The following is a 21,105-nucleotide window of genomic DNA, read 5'->3' on the forward strand; positions in this document are numbered from 1 at the left end:
GAATTGAAGTTTGCACTAGGATTTTGTCTGTACTTGTTCGAGGAGACTGACTAGAGGAAAGAGTTGTTATGGAAGTGAAATGATATTGGTGCTGAGGTTTATATATATCGACGTATTGAAGAGGTATGATTGAGGTATTGAGATTATGTGAAGTTGATGATTATTGGAGTTTTCGTGGACAAGAGGTAAGGTAAATGATATTGATGATAAGGTTTATATGTATCGACGTATTGAAGATGTATTATAGAAGTATTGAGATTATGTGATGCTGATGATTATTGGAGTTTTGGTGGATAAGAGGTAAAGTAAGTGAGGAGCATATTTTTTTGTTGGTCTATATGGGACAAGGAGGATGAAGATGGCAGACTAGAACACTAAAGTAGCAGAAAGATTGTCTACACAAACACTTTGTTAAATCACTAAGCAGTAAATACTTTTTTTTGGAGAGAGGAAGTAATTGCATATCTTGGCTCACTGACAGTTGTTCAGCAACCGTACATTTTGATATGGCTTGGCAAACATTGGTCTTGACATGATGACTATGACGTTGACTTAACTATTATTGACTGTTATACATTGCTGCCACTACTACTTGATACACATGTCGAACATAAAATTTTGACAGAATTACATTTACACAGTTAACACTATTTAATTACACGGTAGTACTTAAAGTGGATGAAAGATGAGTGAGTGTGTTTTGTGTGTTTTCCTTTCCTAATCCTACCCACCTATCTCCTAAATATTATTTTATTTGTATGTAGTGGCTTGCACTGACACCCATAAATAGTATAGGTTTACTGTTATTTGTGTATTGTAATAGTTAATAGGACAATTATCTGATATCATTTGTGTGTTATGATTTGTATGTTTAGTGTTAAAGCATTTGTATGTGTATTCAAACTATTGTTCATGCCTGAACTGTCTGATTAGTGATGGTGCTGCACTTTTCAACATGATGTGTGACACTAGGACATGTTTAATTTCTGCTGATGAACTGTGTGATTAGTGATAGGGAATATTATGGACTGTTATTTGCACTTTTTCTACATGATTGGTGCCACTAGGACATGTTTAATTTCTGCTTATAAACTCTGATGAACAGTGTGATCAGTGATAGTAAATATTATGGACTGTTACTTGCACTTTTTCTACATGATTCGTGCCACTAGGACATGTTTAATTTCTGCTGATGAACAGTGTGATTAGTGAAAGTGAATATTATGGACTGCGGTCAGCACCTATTCAACATTGCTGGGTGCCACTGATGGACTGCTTCTACTGAAAAGATGTCACCTGTTGATATCGGCACCTGTTCAACATTGCTGGTGCCACTGATGGAACTGCTTATACTGAAATGGTGTTACTTGTTGATGTCTGCACCTGCTCAACATTGCTGGTGCCACTAATGGAACTGCTTATACTGAAATGGTGTTACTTGTTGGTGTCTGCACCTGTTCAACATTGCTGGTGCCACTAATGGAACTGCTTATACTGAAATGGTGTTACTTGTTGGTGTCTGCACCTATTCAGAATTACTGGGTGCCACTGATGGACTGCTTCTACCGAAATGATGTCACTTGTTGGTGTCAGCACCTGCTCAACATTGCTGGGTGCCAATGATGGACTGCTTCTACTGAAAAGATGTCACCTGTTGCTGTGTGCACCTGCTCAACATTGCTGGTGCCACTAATGGAACTGCTTATACTGAAATGGTGTTACTTGTTGGTGTCTGCACCTATTCAACATTACTGGGTGCCACTGATGGACTGTTTCTACTGAAAAAATGTCACTTGTTGGTTTTTGCACCTGTTGACCATTGCTGGGTGCTACTGCTGGAACTGTCAACTACTTGTTTCTTGGGCTATGGAAAGCGTTTATGTGAATATTTGTATAAACTGATTTTTTGTGTATTACTGTTGTGAAAAGTTACGAGACTCTTACCTGCACATATTCGTCATTGCTGACGCTATTGATTGAACTGTTTAACCACATAATACTTGTGTAAACTATTATGTAAAGTCACATGTATGAAAGAATTTGTATTGCTTACTGTATACTCTATATATTAGGTTATTGAAAGGTCAGTGCAAAGCCAAAATTTATCTAGTTATATGATATTTACACATTAATATTATCTTTTATTTTTGTCTGTATTTTTTTTTGACGAATTTGGTGGTATTTTCACCACCAATGCTGGCAAAAATACCATCAAATTCTAGCCCGTGGAGGAAGGGCATATGAAAGGTGGCTACACTGAGCCACAGCGCCAGAGATCGCGCTAGAGAGTATTGTTCCGCCGCCTCCACTGGCAGTGATTATTGAGATGTCGTAGTGGGCAGTGGTTGTTGAGAACTCGTAGTAGTCAGTGCTTGTTAAGAACTCGTAGCAGAGAGTGTTTGTTGAGATGTGCTAGTAGGGAGTGCTTGCTGAGATGTGATACTGAAAAGTTCTTGTTGAGATGTGGTAATAGCGAGTCGGTGTGGAGATATATTGTAATGATTAGAGTGATTTTGGTCAATATATGAAGGTAACGAAACTTGATTTATTTTTCATTATTTAATGTCGTAAATAATGCTTCATTACAGGTTCAGTCAACAAAGCATCTGGCTTGTGTTCTGGGATTAGAGTGTAATTCTGGTTCTCTTGAGTAATTATGGTATTTTTATTTTCTTTAATTAATTCAGTATAAATGATATTTAAAATTTCTTGTGTTATTGAAGAAGAACCGTGCCAGATGCGTACGTTGAGTCATACTTCCACACACAGAACAGTTACACTTGTGCTTTGGTTTCGTAGGTTTTATAGTTGCTGGGGACTTAATTAATTAATTGTGTTAATGAAAATTTCCATTTCATTCTTTGTTATTGTTCTATGCAGTCAGATAGCGTAATAATACTAGTCAGGGCCAACCGTTTACGAGACTTCGTAATCGAACAGACAGCTACCGAATCAAAAAATTAAAATTATTGGCATTTTATTTTAATTAAGCCCCCATGCAACAGGTTACATCTGTTGTCCCTCAATGGATTAATTACCTTGATGATATCGTTGTGATAGGTGCTACCACGAAGGATCATGTCCATAAATCTCTGTTCTTTGTTTACCATTCTACAGGCCACGTGCCTCACATGTAATGTCACCAAGTCTCATTTCTTCCCGCCTCCTGTTGTTTATTTGGGTCACGAAATTTCTCATCAGGGCATACATCCCTTGGAATAACATTTCACTCTCATTAGGACTTTGTCCCATCGATCTAATCTACAAGAATTTCAGGCAGTCCTTAACAGGATGGCATACTATCACAAGTTTATTCCCATGGTGGCAATTATCGCCCACCTCTTGCCCTGTTGCTGCAGAAACATGTTCCTTTTTTTGGTCTGCTGCTTATGGGCGTGCTTTTGTGCAGGTTTAGGATTGTCTTGCTCCATTCTGTGTCTCACAGTCTTTCAATCTGGTAAGAATCTGGTTCTGGCCATGGATATGTTTGAGTTATGGAGGGAGCAAACAGCGCTCACTGCCATTCATATGGCTGTGAACGACCTACTGCCTTTGCATTGAAAATGCTCAACTCGCTTCAGCAACATTATTCTCAGGTGGAAAAAGAAGCTCTTGCTGTTGTTTATGCCTTAAAAATATTTCATATGTTCTTGTATGGTGCAAAAATTCATTTAATTATCGACGAAAACCCTTGGTTTTCCTCTCCAACCCAACAGCGTTCTTACCAGACAAAACCACTCATCATCGTCAGTGCCATAGGCTCTGTTCTTATCCTGGTACGATTACAATATTCATTTTCGTAACATGTGTGGATGCTCTGTCCAAGCTTTCCATGGGTCCCGACCCCTCGTTTGACCAGATGGAACTTCCTTGTTATCAACTGGATATGGAGGAAGGGATGACTTCCCCATCACCATTTCTCATACTGCTTCTGCTATGGCTGTAAATCTGATACTCCAGTGTGACCCAACCATCTGCTGGGCTGGGCTTCAGGCTCGCTTCAGACTTTTATATGCTGCACCATCATGCCTCTCCCTATTAGATGGTGTCGTTCTCCTGTTGATGGAAAACATTACTCTCCGCGTTGTGCTTACAGCAGCTCTGTTGCGGGAATCTCTCGCACAAAACTGTTGGTGTGCCACCATGTGTATTGGCCAGGCATAGATTGGGAAGTGGAACCCCTTGTTGCAGCCTGCTGCATGTGTTTGGGCTCAGCAGGTGGTGGCACGCACGGTTCTTTCACCATGACCAGCACCTACCCAACCTTGGAAGGAGTTTATATTGATTCTGCTGGTCCTTTTTAGATATTTTTGGTTATTGGCCATTGATGCTTTTTCTCCTTTTCTTTATATTGTTTTTTGTCCTTCTGTGACAGCAGATGCAATTGTCAAGGCACTGTCAAAGATATTCTATGTAGAAGGCTTGTCTTGCACCATGGTTTTGAACAATGATCCTCAGTTCATGGTGCAACCTTTCAAGAAGTTATGTACACACAATGGCTTTCACCATGTCACAGCACCTCCCATCTGACCACAGTCGAATGGCAAGGTTTGATTAGATTAGATTACATTAGTTTTTCGTTCCATAGATCCGTGGTGAGGAGATCCTCGTGGATGTGGAACATGTCAATTTTTTTTAAGCTGAAATAACAATACTAATAGTATGAATATATACAATACATCATTTGTTTCTATTAAAACATTCGTCAATGGAGTAGAAGGAGTTGGCCACTAGAAAGTCTTTCAGGCTCCTTTTAAACTGATCTTTATTTGTAACTAAATTTTTTATGTTTACTGGCAAATTATTGAAGATGTGTGTTCCTGAGTAGTGGACCCCTTTTTGAACTAAAGTAAGTGCTTTTAAGTCCTTGTGCAGATCATTTTTGTTCCTGGTATTGTATGTATGAACTGAGCTGTTTGTTGGAAAAAGAGATATATTATTTAGGTCAAATTTCATTAATGAGTAAATATACTAAGAGGCAGTAGTTAGTATACCCAGCTCTTTGAAGAGGTTTCTACAGGACGTCCGTGAATTTACTCCACAAATAATATGTATTACACGCTTTTGGACTCTGAAAACTTTTGTTTGACTTGAAGAGTTACCCCAAAATATTATACCATATGACATTATGGAATGAAAGTAGGCAAAGTATGTAAGCTTTTTCATTTTTATATCGCCTATGTCTGCTAACACTCAAATTGCAAATACAGATTTGTTAAGGCGTTTCTGCAGTTGTGTGGTGTGCTCTTCCCAACTGAATTTATTATCAAGTTGTAATCCCAGGAATTTAAGACTGTCAACCTCTTCTATCTGCTCTTCTCTGTATTTTATGCATATGCTGGGTGGAAACCTCTTACAGGTTCTGAATTGCATATAGTGAGTCTTTTCGAAGTTTAATGTCAGTGAGTTGGCTTTAAACCATTTATTAATATCCATGAAAATATCATTAGCAGATCTTTCTAGAACTACACTTGACATACTATTTATTGCAATACTTGTGCCATCTGCAAACAAAACGAACTCTGCTTCTGGCAGTGTAACTGATGAGAGATCATTAATGTACACAAGAAAAAGCAATGGCCCTAAGATGGATCCTTGTGGGACACCACATGTAATTTCTTCCCATTCTGATGATGACTGATGACTTAATTCACTAGTCCCTTGCACTGACACCCCTTGTTTCTTGTTAGTGAGGTATGACTTGAACCATTTTGCAGCACAGCCCACGACACAATAGAATTCTAATTTACTTAAAAAAAGGTTAAACACTTTGTTCAAATGTTTAAGACACAGATGCACAATTACACAGAACATTTCCCAGCAGAGTAGATTCCGTCAGTTTTTTTAAGCTCATGGAGAACGACATCAATTGGGCCCAAGAGTCCTGCCAAGCTCTTGCATGGCTGTCATCATTGTCTGTACTTATGCCCCTCATCATGGACTCCAATGTCCAGATGGCGCCTGCCATCCTGTAACAATTCTTGCTCCAGTTGTCCCAGGATCTGCATGCAAAAGGGATGCCCCGTCCCAGTCACTTTCGTCCATAAGCGCCAGTCCTAGTAAATAAAGAACTTCTCGTGCCATTTGCTGTTGCTGCCAAAGCTGCCATGGATGTTCTGCAGACACAGTATTGTGTACAGTGACACTTGCACCTTCCCTCCACAATGAGGTGGAGTGTAGTAACCTCACAGTAACCATAGCAGATGTGAACCAGGCCACTGCAGCAACCATAGTGTGCACTGACATTCAAACGGTGCACCCACAGCTACCCAATGTGGCTGCCAGAGGCAACCCACTCACTGACCATAGTCACCTGTTCTGCCATGTATGTACAGCAATATTCCAGTGGTGGCAGACAGGGAAGCATCTTTATACGGTCATAAACAGGCCTCCAAGTTCTGAGTTGCTAAATATACAGGGTGTTACAAAAAGGTACGGCCAAACTTTCAGAAAACATTCCTCACACACAAATAAAGAAAAGATGTTATGTGGACATGTGTCCGGAAACGCTTAATTTCCATGTTAGAGCTCATTTTAGTTTCATCCACCTATGCTCAATGGAGCACGTTATCATGATTTCATACGGGATACTATACCTGTGCTGCTAGAACATGTGCCTTTACAAGTACGACACAACATGTGGTTCATGCACAATGGAGCTCCTGCACATTTCAGTCGAAGTGTTCGTACGCGTCTCAACAACAGATTCGGTGACCGATGGATTGGTAGAGGCGGACCAATTCTATGGCCTCCATGCTCTCCTGGCCTCAACCCTCTTGACTTTCATTTATGGGGGCATTTGAAAGCTCTTGTCTACGCAACCCCGGTACCAAATGTAGAGACTCTTCGTGCTCGTATTGTGGACGGCTGTGGTACAATAGGCCATTCTCCAGGGCTGCATCAGCGCATCAGGGATTCCATGCGACGGAGGGTGGATGCATTTATCCTCGGTAACGGAGGACATTTTGAACATTTCCTGTAACAAAGTGTTTGAAGTCATGCTGGTACGTTCTGTTGTTGTGTGTTTCCATTCCATGACTAATGTGATTTGAAGAGAAGTAATAAAATGAGCTCTAACATGGAAAGCAAGCGTTTCCAGACACATGTCCACATAACATATTTTCATTCTTAGTGTGTGAGGAATGTTTCCTGAAAGTTTGGCCGTACCTTTTTGTAACACCCTGCATTTGTTACTCATAACTACACCAAGTGTATTCTTGCTGTCACTCCATTACCTTATAAACTATAACTGTTTTATGACCATGTGTTTTCTTGTATTCCTAGTTAGAACACTCACTGGCAGGCATGCCATGTCAAGAAATGTCAAAACATTCCACACTGCCTTTCATATTGCAGCTCTCCCATTGGTCATCACATAATGTGATGACACCATCAAGGTTTCTCGGGAACAAAGTTTTAACCACTGACGTCGCCACCATAGACGATCATGTGACCCCCAAGCTCATTTCCTCTTGATACACAGCTTTGCTCTCATTCTCTACACTTTATTTCATCATGCTTTCATTAGCTCTTGGTCAAGGTAAAAATTTATTCTATGTCTTTGTTATTTGTTATAGATCAAAACAGTTGAGGACAGCCATGTAAGTTGAGACTGTGTGACTTGAATCAACGTGATATGACATGATGTGACTAACAGTGTGAATACACCCAGATGTGACAGTGCCATGACAGTTAATCTGAATTTGTCTTTACTTTACTTTAGTTGATTCAAATTGTAATTCTGTGACATGTCCAGCATCATTGACAAAAAATGTATATGGATGAATAAAACTATTACTACTACTATTTTACTAGCAGTAAGTCATAATAAAAATGACGAATCTTTAAAGGCCAATTCATCCTGGCTGTTAGCCTGTCATGTCATGGCACCATTAAGCAGGATGCATTCATAATGTCTGTTCATAATGTCACATCAAGGCAATTAAAGTCATGTGATCTGAACTTGCATGGTTGCCCTCCACTGTTTTCAATCTGTAACAAGTAACCGAAAAAAACAAAGAACAATCTGTAGCAAATAAACAAAAATAACAAAGAATGAATAGCAATGACATAAAATAACAACTGATATCAACCTCTGCATAATGAATCCATGAAGAAAAGAAGTATAGAGGATGAGAGCATGGCTACGTATCAGCAAGAAATGTCAAATAAGCTTGGGGGGTCATGTGATCAAAAATAGATAGTTACATTAGCTGTCAAACCTTTGTTCCTGAGAAACCTTGATAGTGCTGGCTGTGACATGATCGTGTGTTATCGTAATACACAAGTTTAACCTTAACAGGAATCATCAAAAGCTCATACATAACCGGGGCAGATGGGTCCCCGTGAGCCACCTTTTTCATTTTGTTTCCTCAGGCCACCTGCATGGAATATATTGAAAGTATTTTAGATCAAAGTTTGTTAAATTTGATGAGAATAGCTATAAATTGTTAAAGACAAAAATCATACGTTTGAAAAGTATTTAAAATAGATATCACATATACTGAAGCTTTTTCTTAGGTTTCTCTCACTGACCATATTAATCCATTTTGGCTATAGTAACCATTCCCACTATTTTATTCCCCATCTGACTCGTCAAATTCAGCTCATTCTGTTCCTCTATCAGAAATACTCACACCTCACCTGGATGGTGTTGCTACATTACTGTTGTCTACATCCTGGTCACTTTCTGACTTGTGTTCATTTTCAGTTGTGAATTCGCTTTCACGATCATTAATATCACATGTAATTCCTTTAAAGTGTTTGCTAAAAATCAGGGAAACAAGGGCCATTTACAGACATTTTCTCAGCTGCCTCTAATCTGCCCATTGAAATCTAAAATAATTTGGTTAGAATGTTCTACTATGTTATTTAAAAACTAAATAATCTTAAATAAGTCATAAGAATAGATAATTATGTTATTAGCAATCTGTACTCATTAAAAATCTGAAAACAGAAAACTTACTTAATTGGAGGAGCCGGACCCTCAGGTAGGTCTACATTCCCGAAAACTGTCAGTGATGTAAAAGTCTTCAACAGTGAACAACGTACTGATCCTAACGATCAACTATGATACCCCCGGGGTCTATGATTTACGGGTCCTCTTGACACGGACTGCTTCAATTAAGGGATAAATAACCACAAAATGTGGCATATTAACATCGAAAACAGTGAAAACAACATGTCAGTTGTTCGGTTATCTCGCGTTCTGTTCCGTTAGTTCCAATGTAAATGCCTATTCGCGGGTACAAAGTACTTGCGAGTCCTTGTGCACTGTTCACGCGAGTGCGTATTCATTTTTAATCGTTTGTCATCACCTCGGTGTAAAGAGGGCTTAGCTATGCCAAAAATTATGTTGACACAGTGGAAACGAAATGTGTTAGCAGTAGTACTACATGTAATTAATTCATCCACGAATAACTTCTACAAATGATACAGGATTTGCCAGTTTAATACTAGAACAGTCTTTTCAGGAAACTTTATCAGAAGGAAGGTCTGATTTGTGGGACATGCGATACGACATCCAGCCATTGATATAGTCTAATGATAGACTGTGGTTGTGGTATACCGTAGTAGATGTGCAGCGTGTAGAGATGAAAAGACAATGAAAAAGGTGATGACAAAAAATAGAACCAGAGAGGACTGAAACGTACTTTATTAGTCTTATTCCTTAATTTAAAAGCAACTAAAGTTGTCGATGTAGTGCTCCAGTTTTAATTCTGCTAACTGTTTAAAATAACACGGTAGAATTTTTAAGCCTATACCTGGTATTAAAATAAGCACGCTCATTTTCGTTTCTCGTACATTCGAAGCCAAACTTTTGCAGCTACGGTTGGTACGCAGAGATTTGCGTCATAGCTTTGTTTAGCATATTGGCATCATTGTTTGTTGCGATAGTCTTTTGCAAAATGTGCGGCGAAGTAGTGTAGTAGTGTGTGCGTAGTATGGCAGTAAATAGTAATTAAAGGTTCGTAATCAGTAATAACTAGTTGATATCATTATGTAATAGCTCTGAATGCTTTAAATGAAACAATTTGTGATACGTGTTTCGTCATACGGGAGAGACCGGAACACGATTGTGATCAGCTGTTGTGCGCAGTCTCGTATCGCAGTTTCGTGCTCCGAAAAATAAGAATACAAAAATTTAAAACTGTGACATAATTGTTCAGTCGTTGATGAACATTTAATAGTGTAGAAGGATTCAAGCCGTGAGCCGCACAGACCGGAGTGCCTCCTCCCTGAATAAATTGCCCGTGTTTTTAACTCTGGTTCGTAGTAGTGAAGTTTCACAATAACAAGCCCCTTGTTTTGAAAATGTAATGAAATGTAGGCGAATGACAAATTACCCCAAGTGAAATGCGGAGAATGTCAGAAAAATTGGGAACTTAAGAAAGCCACCACTTTACGTAGAAGCTGCATTGCAGTGTGCTATTCTTAGATACCGGTGCATTTGATGTGAAAATTTATTTCGTTGTGTTACTGTAAATTTTCACAGAGGGGAAGTAAATAATTGTCCTTTTAAATCTTTCCAGATGGAGCGAAGTCATAGACATAATAATGATGCAATTAAAAAGAGCCCTGATAACAATTATACAATATGTGCAGATAAGATTTGTTTAAAATAATAGAAAAATGTTGAAACAAAAAAAAATGCAATTAAATGTTGCTGGCGGTTTTAGTCATCGAAAATATCAGAGTTCCCAAATATTTAACATAGGCTAGATAAGTTAAATTCAAAATACTTTATAGTAGCTTGAAGGAGTTTAATTTTGCCTCTCCTCAGAAGTTACTACAGCTTTTGACCTGTGACCACACCTAATTCTTTTTAATTGTTTGTTTTCATTGTGTTATGACAAAAAATTATATAATATTATCAAGTAATGTGTTGACAAATAAACAAAGAAATCAGACAAAGCTGATAGTAGTGTATTATATGTATGGTGATGAAAAGCACAAGAATCATTTGAATTGACCCACACCAGTAGAGATTAATCATAATATTCAGTCAAATGAACTTACTGTGAATTTAGTGAGGTAGTGTGGAGTAGAACAACTCTTGAAATGAAATTTTTGTGGGGTTGTAGATCAGTTAGTGAAGTTATAGCAGTGTGTGATTTGCAGGGGGGGATTCCCCCCCCCCCTCTGCATCAGACCATCCCCTCCTCTTGTTTTAGTTTATGCGTCCCAACCTGGGATGTTTATTTCCCACACACTGGAGTAAAACTTTACATATAATTTAAATTTGTGGAGCCGAACACTGAAAGTTTTTAATAAGTCTTATTATTAATACTATTAATATGTTTCAGTTTTCTATCATCAGAATAAGTACAGCTCTTCACAAATGTGCCTCTACTTTTTGAATTCCCCTCATATACCTGTATGTAGATGATTTTGTAAATAAGCTTTACCTATAATGCACTTTTAAAGATATAACAACGGATGGCTTTTCTGATAGTGCATACGCGTGAATAGTGAGTTTCGACATTAACATCTATTTATAAGTAGCTGTTTAACCATGCGTAATGCCACGGTCCAAGCTAGTAACATACATAATTCTAATAGCCCCCGAAGACATCCCCCCCACTGGTAAAAGCACAAATCGCACCCGGAGTTATAGTATAGCTATCTCTGTGTGTGTGGTATCGTACTAGCCATTATTGTGACTGATGCTTTTATTTTTCCCATAATCTAATAATTGTTTTCAGAAGTGATGATGGAAAATCATTCATCTTGCTTTTTAAAACTGTGGTGTTGTTCTGTTCTATATCTCTACCAGGATATGTTTAATGTGCCTCTGTGGCAACATCAGATATATTGCTGCTGCATTTATTTAATATATGACATTTGAAACCTTGACCAGTTATGTTGTGATCCAAAAGTACACCACACATTTATTATGTTGTGCTTTTAGGCGTGTAGTCTTTGCACATGATTTGGCTAAATTGGTTCATACCAGAAGCAAGCAAAATATGTAATGTAATCAGTCTGCATTGCCAGATAAACTGACAATGTAGTATTCTTGTGATATATGTTGCCAATTATACAGAATGGCAAATGAAAGAAGTTTCTGTGGTGAAAGCTGTGAACTATGTTCTACGCTGGGATATCTTTTGATACCACAGCTAAAGGAATTATTATGGTAAGACTTTCTTACTAAAAGATGGATCAAAAGTTGCCATGTAGGCCTACCCTAAAGCATTATGAACTGAAGGAACATCTAATGCTGCTGAAATTAAAAATATGCTCAGTAATAAACATTTCCAGTATTTTATGAAATTGAGTCAGTTTAACATATGGCTGTGCAGTGTAATTTGGAATGCTTGTAACTCGCATAAACACAAAAGATTTTGGCAGCAGCCGCTGTCTGTAAAATTTTTTTATATTCAAGCCACTCGATGTTGAAGCCTAAACTATAGATTCTGAAGATCTTAACCATATTAATCATCAGGAGCTACTTGATTGCCAGGACCAATGTCTGTCTCTTATATAGTAATTCCTTTCACAATGTTGTTGGAGCGGTATCACCTAGGATGGGATTTGCATGCACAAATCTTAGAAATGAACTGAAAGAAGAGAAAGTAGAGACACCAGCTGTATGTCCTCAGGTCAGAATCAGGTGTCAGAGGAGAATGGCAGACAGCTCCATAGTTTGTACGGGTCGACAGAAGCGTCCGATCCAACGCGTTGGCTTTGACCCGTGACGTAAGGGTGTTGTTGTGTGTGACGTCATGACGGCACGGAGTTTGGTTTGAGTGTGGCTGTCTCCAGTTCCGTTTTATCTTATTTTATTTACTTTTCTGATCTGTTCGTTCTATCTCGTGAGATTTTTTTTTTAATTTAAAAACACTTATTACTTATTTTAATTATCTGTTTCCTCGAATTTCTGTTTTAGTTTATTATATTTATCTTTCTGATCTGTTCGTTCTATCCCGTGAGATTTTTTTTTAAAAAAGACAAAAAACACTAATCAGCTACTGAAGCATCTTTATCTTCTATGGGTTGCAGGGGTTACGACCCCTGGGGAGGTGGGTGGGTATTCATGCATGGCTGTCTTCACTTACGCGTTGTAGCTACGCAAGGCGTCTAAATTTGTTTATATTTAGTTTGCTCCCCACCCAAAACACCCCATTTCCCGCGCTTGTCACGTTAGTGTCATTATGCTTCTTGTGGAAAGTGTGTGTGTTTGTTTTTGTTTCCACCATATTTGTGACGTCATGGGTCAAAGCAGACGGGTGGGATCGGACGCTTCCGTATTTCCGTTTGTACCCCCTATAAGAACTACTAGTTTGAGCTGCCAAGGTCAAGACAGGGGTCAGGGTAGTCATGTATTGTGAGCTGTATACATACTGCAGGTATCTTTGTGCAACACCATAAATTGTGTGTAGTGTGCAATTAAAACTTGTTTGGAAGTAATACATTGCAGCTAGTTACTTACAAGTAGTGGTATTTATGCAGATAATGTGACCCAATATCAACAATGTTTTAAACAAGGTGGTGTCTCCAGACTATGCTCCATTAACAGTTCCCCTGTTTCATATCCATAGAGACTAGTGCACATACCACTCAGTGGTAAGGACTTGTCAGACAACTTATAATGCCATTTTATGTTTGTTGTTGTTAGTAATAAGTGTTGATGATGGTTGTGATATACATACATATGATGAAATGCGACTGAATGCTTCGACAAGCTTAGTTTCAGCGAAATGTAATACTTATACTCTTTTGTCCGGCATCATTCCACATCAAATCACGCAGGTCATGTCACCCATCATCTCAGATTTTCGTGAAACTTTGCATATTTGCTTATTCTTAGAACATAAGAACTTGTGCAAAATCTTTTTGCTCTCAGACTAAAGCTTTTTTTTTATACTGGTAACTGTGCTCAGCAAGAATGTTAGTGCAAAATGGTACTATCTACATAAATGCCCATAGGTGTTATGAAGCTTTTGAGTTGGAATTTTTTTCACAAGTTAAGAGAAGCACATACGTAACAGACATGTAATTATTTAAGCAGTAATCAAAGGTACAAAGAACAGTACAAAAAATTTAATGTGTGTCACTTACCAATTTCCAGAAAAGTACACATACATTGAAAGATATGTTTCTCTGACATGGTGGGAACTTATAATTGGTCTTAAATAATTCCCAAGACAGTACAATTTGTAATAAAATAAAATTATTATTGGGTTTTCTATGAACGGACACACACACAAATCTGAAATCACAATACTGTGTTGTGATGGAAAAAAAGAAAATTCTAAGTAAGATCTTCCATACCCGACATCCACTGCTTCAGATTTTCACAAAACTTTTTCTACTTTTTACTTTCTGCATGGCAGTAATCAGTGCAAAATTTCTCCGCACACTTCATGTAGTTTGAGGGGGGAAAAGTGGAATTTTTTTACAAACATAAATGCCAAATTGAAGTTGGTCATTTGGATTGCTTTACTTCAGGCAATAATAATAACAACAGAAAGAACCTTATTTTCAACATATCACTGCCATATTTACTCATGTCACGGAAGGGATGTATGTTTATTGGAAAAAAATTAATAACTATACTTTATTTATGGAAATATAGAAAATCAACTTAAGCTGTTGTGGTCCAAACAGTGATTTTTGAAAACTCTGTTATTATTTTAAAAAATGAAAAAAAGCAGCAGTACCCTGAGTCTTGATAGATTTTGGATATTCATTTAACATGTCATGTCATTGACCAGAAGTTCATTCAAATCAGATAATGTAAGCTGCAACCTATAGTAAGCCTGCCTCATGAAAGTACAGAGCCAAAAGTTATAAATTTAATTGAAACATTTTCATTACGCGGGTTAACTTTTTTTTAGGGTGTCAAGTCAGCATCTTTAAACAACAATTATTCTAGCTACACCAATGTTAAGTTAAAATATACATGATCAGCAGTGAAGATCCCTGAAATTATCAATGAAACATCTTAAGAGCATCTATGTTTTTAATTCACTGTGACAAATTATATGCTGTTAACTTCACATATTTTTCATTAAAGTAATACATTGTGCCTAATGATGTGGATTTTGATACACCAACAGCACACAAAATGTTTTGCAAAGGCACAAAACAAGTCTTCCTTCTAAGGCCAAAAGAATGTCACTGCTGGTCCAGGTACGTGGAGAAAAAGTAGTTTCTCCTTCACCACATACATTTCTGATGAAGGCAAAGGTCCACCGGTCATGATATAGAGCTGCAACAAAACAATTTTGCTGAAGACAAGTGCGTCTCCATTACGAGGCATTTTCATTGAATGAAAAAATCAAGGAAGGCTTTTTGGACGAATTTACTCTTCTAAGCTCTAAAGAATCGCAAGAAATTGGTTTGTAATGGTGAAAATTCCTCGAACCAGGTATTGTGCACCTGTCAAAAATCTCTTCTCGAGGTTCTTGCATAGGAAATCCACATTGACTTTCTCTAAGAAGTGGGAAAAAAAAATTGTCAGTATAGCTCTGCAGAAATCATGCCAAATGCAGTTGTTATTCATGCATCATCCTCTAGTTGAAGACTAGCTCTTCTCAGTATATGTTTTACAGTTCCTCCCAAACAACAGCACACAGATTTACTGTGGCTAGTAGCAAAAAAGGAATGCTCACATCAATAGAAAAATCATTTTTGTGCTCACACAAGTTTTTAAAGCTTTTCCTATTTTTATATTGTGCAGCACATCCATCAGTGAAATAATGCACTTTCTTCACTGGTTGTTAATGCTCTGCCAGCCATTTAACCATTTCTTTCTGGACAGCCTTTTCAAATCCTACATCATGTGCCATATCATCACTTAAAAAGCAGTGGTTCACCATTACCAATTTACTTTCTTCATTTACCACATAAACACACATGGGATGTCTGGGGGGGGGGTGTTAGAATAGGCCCAGGGTATTTCTGCTTGTTGTAAGAGAAGAGGCGACTAAGAGGAGTCTCACATGTTTCGGCCTTTGTGATGGTCCCCTGTAGGGTTTGACCTCCATTCTTCAAAATTTTTCCAAAGAGCGAGCCAATTGGTGATTGGCGCCTTACATGGTGCATTGTGTCTATTGTGCATTGAGATCTTTAGCCCACTTTCTCGTCGTCGCATTGCAGTCCCACCCATTTTCCATCTCTTGGGCAAGGGCACCTTCCTGGGTGCGTTTTCCACTGTGCACTATGCAGTGTCACTTTCTGTGCCGACAATGACCATGGACTTCTTTGCACGTCATATCCAGCATGGTAGCCAGTCCGTTGTGGTGGGGCCACCATGTACCTTGTTGGTTGTAGCCCCTTGACAACATAGGGATCGCTCTGCTGACGCCTGCACCGTGAACTCCCCACATAAGCCAAGGAGTAGATGCCCATCACCCTGGGGCATCAGGACTCCCAGCAATGGCCATCCTGCCAGGTGGCCTTTGCTGCAGCTGGGTGGCACATGTGGGGAGCGCCTTTGGTTGGAGTAGGTGGCATGAGGTTGGATGACAAGCCACGAAGCGTAGTATGTCATGTCTTGCTGGTGGTCTCTAAGCGGCCAAAGTCTAACTTTAATGCTGAGAAATGTACCCCAAGTCGTTCCCTTCCCTGACCACACCATGGGAGGAATGCCAGGCTAAGGATGGCAGTGAATCTTATTTGCCCCAGTACCTCGTATGTACGAGAGTTGATGAGGAATCTTTCATGTCCATGAAGCCTCAGTTTTTTGTGGAGCATTTGGAGGACAAGTTTGGGGAGATGGAGGGCTTGTCTAAAATGCGCTGTGGGTCAGTTTTGATAAAAACAGCTTCCTCTGCCCAGTCACGGGCATTACTCGCTTGTGGCAAGTTGAGGAATGTTTCTGTTACCATCACGCCTCATAAGAGCTTAAATATGGTCCAGGGTATTACATTCCACAGGGACATTTTTTTGCAGTCTGACGCGCCAATTTAGAGCGGTGAGGTGTTCATTTCGTCCGGTGTGTCCATTGGGGTCCGAGGGATAACCAGGTTACCGCTGGTGTCTTCATTTTGGCCTTTGAGGGTGGCACATTGCCCGAGAAGGTCAAGTTGATGGTCTACCACTGTGGCATCAAGCCATATATCCCTCCCCCGACGCGGTGCTTTAAGTGCTAGAAGTTCGGCCATATGTCTTCCCGCTGTACTTCCAGCCCCACCTCTCAAGTTTGTGGACATCCATTGCATCCCAATACTCCATGTGCCCCGTCTCCCATCTGTGTCAACTGCAGAGAGCATCATTCATCTTGCTCACCAGACTGCAGGATTTTACAGAAAGAGAGGAAAATGATGGAATATAAGACCCTGGACTCACTGACCTACACTGAGGCTAAGAGGAAATTTGAGCACCTACATCTTGTGGCTACGACCTCCTCATACGCCGCCGCTACGAGAACAGTTGTCACCCCATTCGTTCCTCAAATTCCTGGCGCTTCTCAGAACTGGGAGACTACACCTGCCCCTATTTTGGTGGGGGGGCACTTCCCTCCTTGTTGCTCCCGCACCACCTACTACTTCGGGAGCAACGCCCCCCCCCCCCCCCCCCCCAAACATTAGGGATTTCAGTCCCCACTTCTGAGCCAGAGAAGCGTAAGCCTTCTTCGGCTCCTCTCACTATGAAGGGATCCCTTGGGTCACTCCCTTCCCAGGTTTCTGCTAGTGGAAAAGATGACGCGCGCCAGTGGCTGAAGAGCCCAAAAGCAGCTGGTCGGCCCATCCTCAGTCCCGGAGACTGATTCAGTGACGTCCTCCCAGCCAGGGAAACCCAAGGCACAGCGCGAGAAATTGAAGTAAACGGCCTCTAAGAACAAGCAACATGCGATGGCACCCACACCACCGCTACCTACAAGCTCTGCATCTGAGGATGGGGTGGAGATTCTGGTGTCCGCTGAGGATCTGGATCTCGCCGGACCCTCAGATTCAATGGATATAGACTGCTCAGGCAAAAAGTTGGTGGCAGCAGTTGACCCCGAGGCGTAAACTTCCTCATTGAATGTTCCGTGGCTTCACAGTCTCATGATGATGTCAACCTCCAGTGGAATTGCGACGGTTTTTCCCACTATCTGGCTGAGCTACGGCAACTGTTAAGCATTACACCTGCTTTCTGCATTGCCCTCCAGGAAACCTAGTTCCCGGCAATGCGGACCCCTGCACTCCGTGGCTATAAGGGATATTACAGGACCCATAGTGACTATAATCGAGTGTAATGTGAAGTTTGTGTTTATGTCCTAAACTCAGTCTGTAGTCAAACAGTGCCCCTTCAGACCCGTCTTGAAGCTGTGACTGTCAGAATACGCCTGACACAGGAAATAACTGTCCGCAATGTATACCTTCCTCCAGACGGTGCAGTACCTCTGAATGTATTAGCTGCACTGATTGATCAACTCCCTAAACCTTTCCTACTTTCTGGAGATTTTAATGCCCATAACCCCTTGTGCTATGACACTGTGCTTACTGGCCGAGGCAAAGATGTCGAAACTTTACTGTCTCAGTTCGACCTCTGCCTCTTAAATACTGGAGCCACCATACACTTCAGTGTGACTCAAGGTAGTTACTCGGCCATTGATTTATCAATTTCCAGCCCAGGACTTCTTCCATTTATCCACTGGAGAACCCATGATGACCTGTGTGGTAGTGACTGCTTCCTCATCTTCCTATCACTGCCCTGGCATCAGGCCTATGGACATCTGACCAGATGGGCTTTAAACAAGGTGGATTGGGAAACTTTCACCTCTGATATCAGCGTTGACTCTCCCCCATGTGGTTGAGCAGGTGACTACCACAATCGTAGCTGCGGAAGAAAAGTGATCCCTCGCTCTTTAGTGTGCCCTGGCGAAGTATAATCCCTTGGCGGTTGCCGGAAGTCGCTGAGGCAATTACAGAGGGTCGGCGAGCTCCATAGGGACATAAGCGACACCCTTCTCTAGAGCATCTGATAGCCTTTAAGTGGCTCCGTGCTTGTATACGCCAGCTTATAAAATGACAGAAACAGGAGTGTTGGGAGATAAAAGTGTGGCACATAGTTGCCATACGTCCCTTCCCAAGTCTGGACAAAGATCAGACGTCTTTTTGGGTACCAGACACCAACAGGTGTCCCTGGCGTCGGAGAACATGCTTCACATACTACCAGAATCTTTTTGGATTTTCTGCCAGTTTTCGAGACAAAGTTTCATTATGGAAACTGTTATAAGTCTCACATTGAAGTCCGTGCTAAATTTCTGTAAAAGATCGCCAATCTTGGGGATTTTGCATCTGTTTAAATTTGGCATGTTTGTTTCGTTGTTTCTGCAACAGTGTTCTAACCCGTTTTGTGTACCAAGGAGGATCAGCTCCATCGTTTGTTAATTTATTTGGTATAAATCTCTCAATTGCTGCCAATACTATTTCTTTGAATTGAAGCCACATCTGGTCTACACTTATATTACTAATTTGGAATGAGTGGAGATTGTCTCTCAGGAAGGCGTCAAGTGAATTTTTATCTGCTTTTATGAATAGGTATATTTTTCACTTATTTTTAGAGGATTTGGGGATTACAATATTCAATCTCGCTGCGACAACCCTGTGTTCACTAATCCCTGAATCGGTTTTGATGCTCATTATTAACTCAGGATTATTTGTTGCTAAGAGGTCAGTTTACTATTCGCATGGGCTTATGAACTATCTGCTCTGAAATAATTTTCAGAGAATGCGTTTAGCACAATTTTGGATGATATTTTATGCGTACCTCTGGAATTAAGCATGTATTTTCTCCAACTTACCAAGGGTAAGTTAAAGTCACCACCAACTATTATCTTATGAGTCGGGTAAGTGTTTGATTAAGGAGACTACAAATGTGTGGAAGTCTTCCATGGGGACCTCTCCCAGGGAATCAGTTGTCCTCTGCTGGCTTTGCATCGGTGACACCTGGGCGACCCATGGTTACCTCCTGCGCCGTGAAGACCCGCCTGAGTGTTGGTGCGGCGCCCTGTTTACAGTGGCCCATATTTTTGTGCGCTGTCCCACTTTGACTGCCTAGTGACGAAATCTTGGGTTACCGGACTCGTTGCTGCTAATTATATCTGACAATGCCTCATCGACTGATTTAGTTTTATGTTTTATTCGTGAGGGTGGATTATAATATTTGATCTAAGTTTTAGCACATGTCCTTTGTCCCTCTGTGTCCTCCACCCTAGTGCTTTTAGGGTGGAGGTTTTAATGTGTTGCAGAGTGGCTGGCTCTCCTTTTTTATTCTCATGGTCAGCCAGCCATGGTAATTTGCTTTGTTGTTTTAATCTCTTTATCCCGTTTCTTGCGTTTCTGTGCTTTTCTTCTCCCCTTTTGTCCATTTACATGTTTGTTGCCCTTCATCGTTCTTGTAATTTTTCCTTTCATTCCGTTTTGAGTTGTCAGTCTCATTCATTTTATTCTCACACTTGTGGCATTGTTTTATTCGGAACAACGGACTGATGATCTTATAGTTTGGTCCCTTTCCCCTTCTTTTAATCCAACCAACCAAGTTGGTGCTTCCCATAATTCCCCCTGTATTCAGGAGAATGGTGTTCCGCAGGGCTCTGTATTGAGTGTATCTCTATTTTTAGTGGCCATTAACGGCCTAGCAACGGCTGTAGGGCTGTCGGTCTCCCCTTCTGCATTTCGTATTGCCCCCCAGTACTGGTGTTGCTGAGCGGCGCATGCAGGGAGCCATTCACAAGGCACAGTCATGTGCTCTAGCCCATGGCTTCTGGTTTTCGGCCTCGAAGTCGTGTGTCAAGTGCTTCTGTCTGCATTGTACCGTTCATCCGGAACCAGAACTTTATTTCAATGATGATCCACTCACTGTAGTGGAGACGTATCGATTCTTAGGACTTGTTTTCGATGCCCAATTGACTTGGCTACCCCACCTTTTTCAGCTTAAGCGGGAGTGCTGTCAGCACCTCGGTGCTCTCCGCTGCCTGAGCAACACCAACTGGGGTGCAGATCGCTCTATGCTGCTACAGCTCTACAGAGCCCTTGTTCAGTCCCGCATTGACTACGGGAGTCTGGTTTACAGTTCGGCAGTGCCCTCAGCATTGCGTTTATTTGACTCAGTGCACTACGCTGGCGTTCGCCTAGCGATGGGAGCTTTTAGAACGAGTCCGGTGAC

The 21,105-nt window shown here is 40.5% G+C and overlaps 1 protein-coding gene across 3 annotated transcripts in view; it reads left to right on the forward strand.

The window, feature by feature from the left end:
* Window positions 1-9,870: 9,870 nt before the first annotated feature.
* The window catches only part of LOC126252754 (transmembrane GTPase Marf), a 216,878-nt gene continuing 205,643 nt past the window's right edge, over window positions 9,871-21,105 (forward strand). Inside the window, exon 1 of one of the 3 annotated variants that reach the window (XM_049953663.1) lies at window positions 9,871-9,967. The gene's annotated coding sequence lies outside the window, so the exon portion shown is untranslated. The remainder of the gene's footprint in view (window positions 9,968-21,105) is intronic. The other 2 variants (XM_049953662.1, XM_049953664.1) reach the window with 2 other exon arrangements.

Source organism: Schistocerca nitens, chromosome 4 (genome assembly GCF_023898315.1).
Source record: "Schistocerca nitens isolate TAMUIC-IGC-003100 chromosome 4, iqSchNite1.1, whole genome shotgun sequence".
NCBI classification, from domain to species: Eukaryota; Metazoa; Arthropoda; class Insecta; order Orthoptera; family Acrididae; genus Schistocerca; species Schistocerca nitens.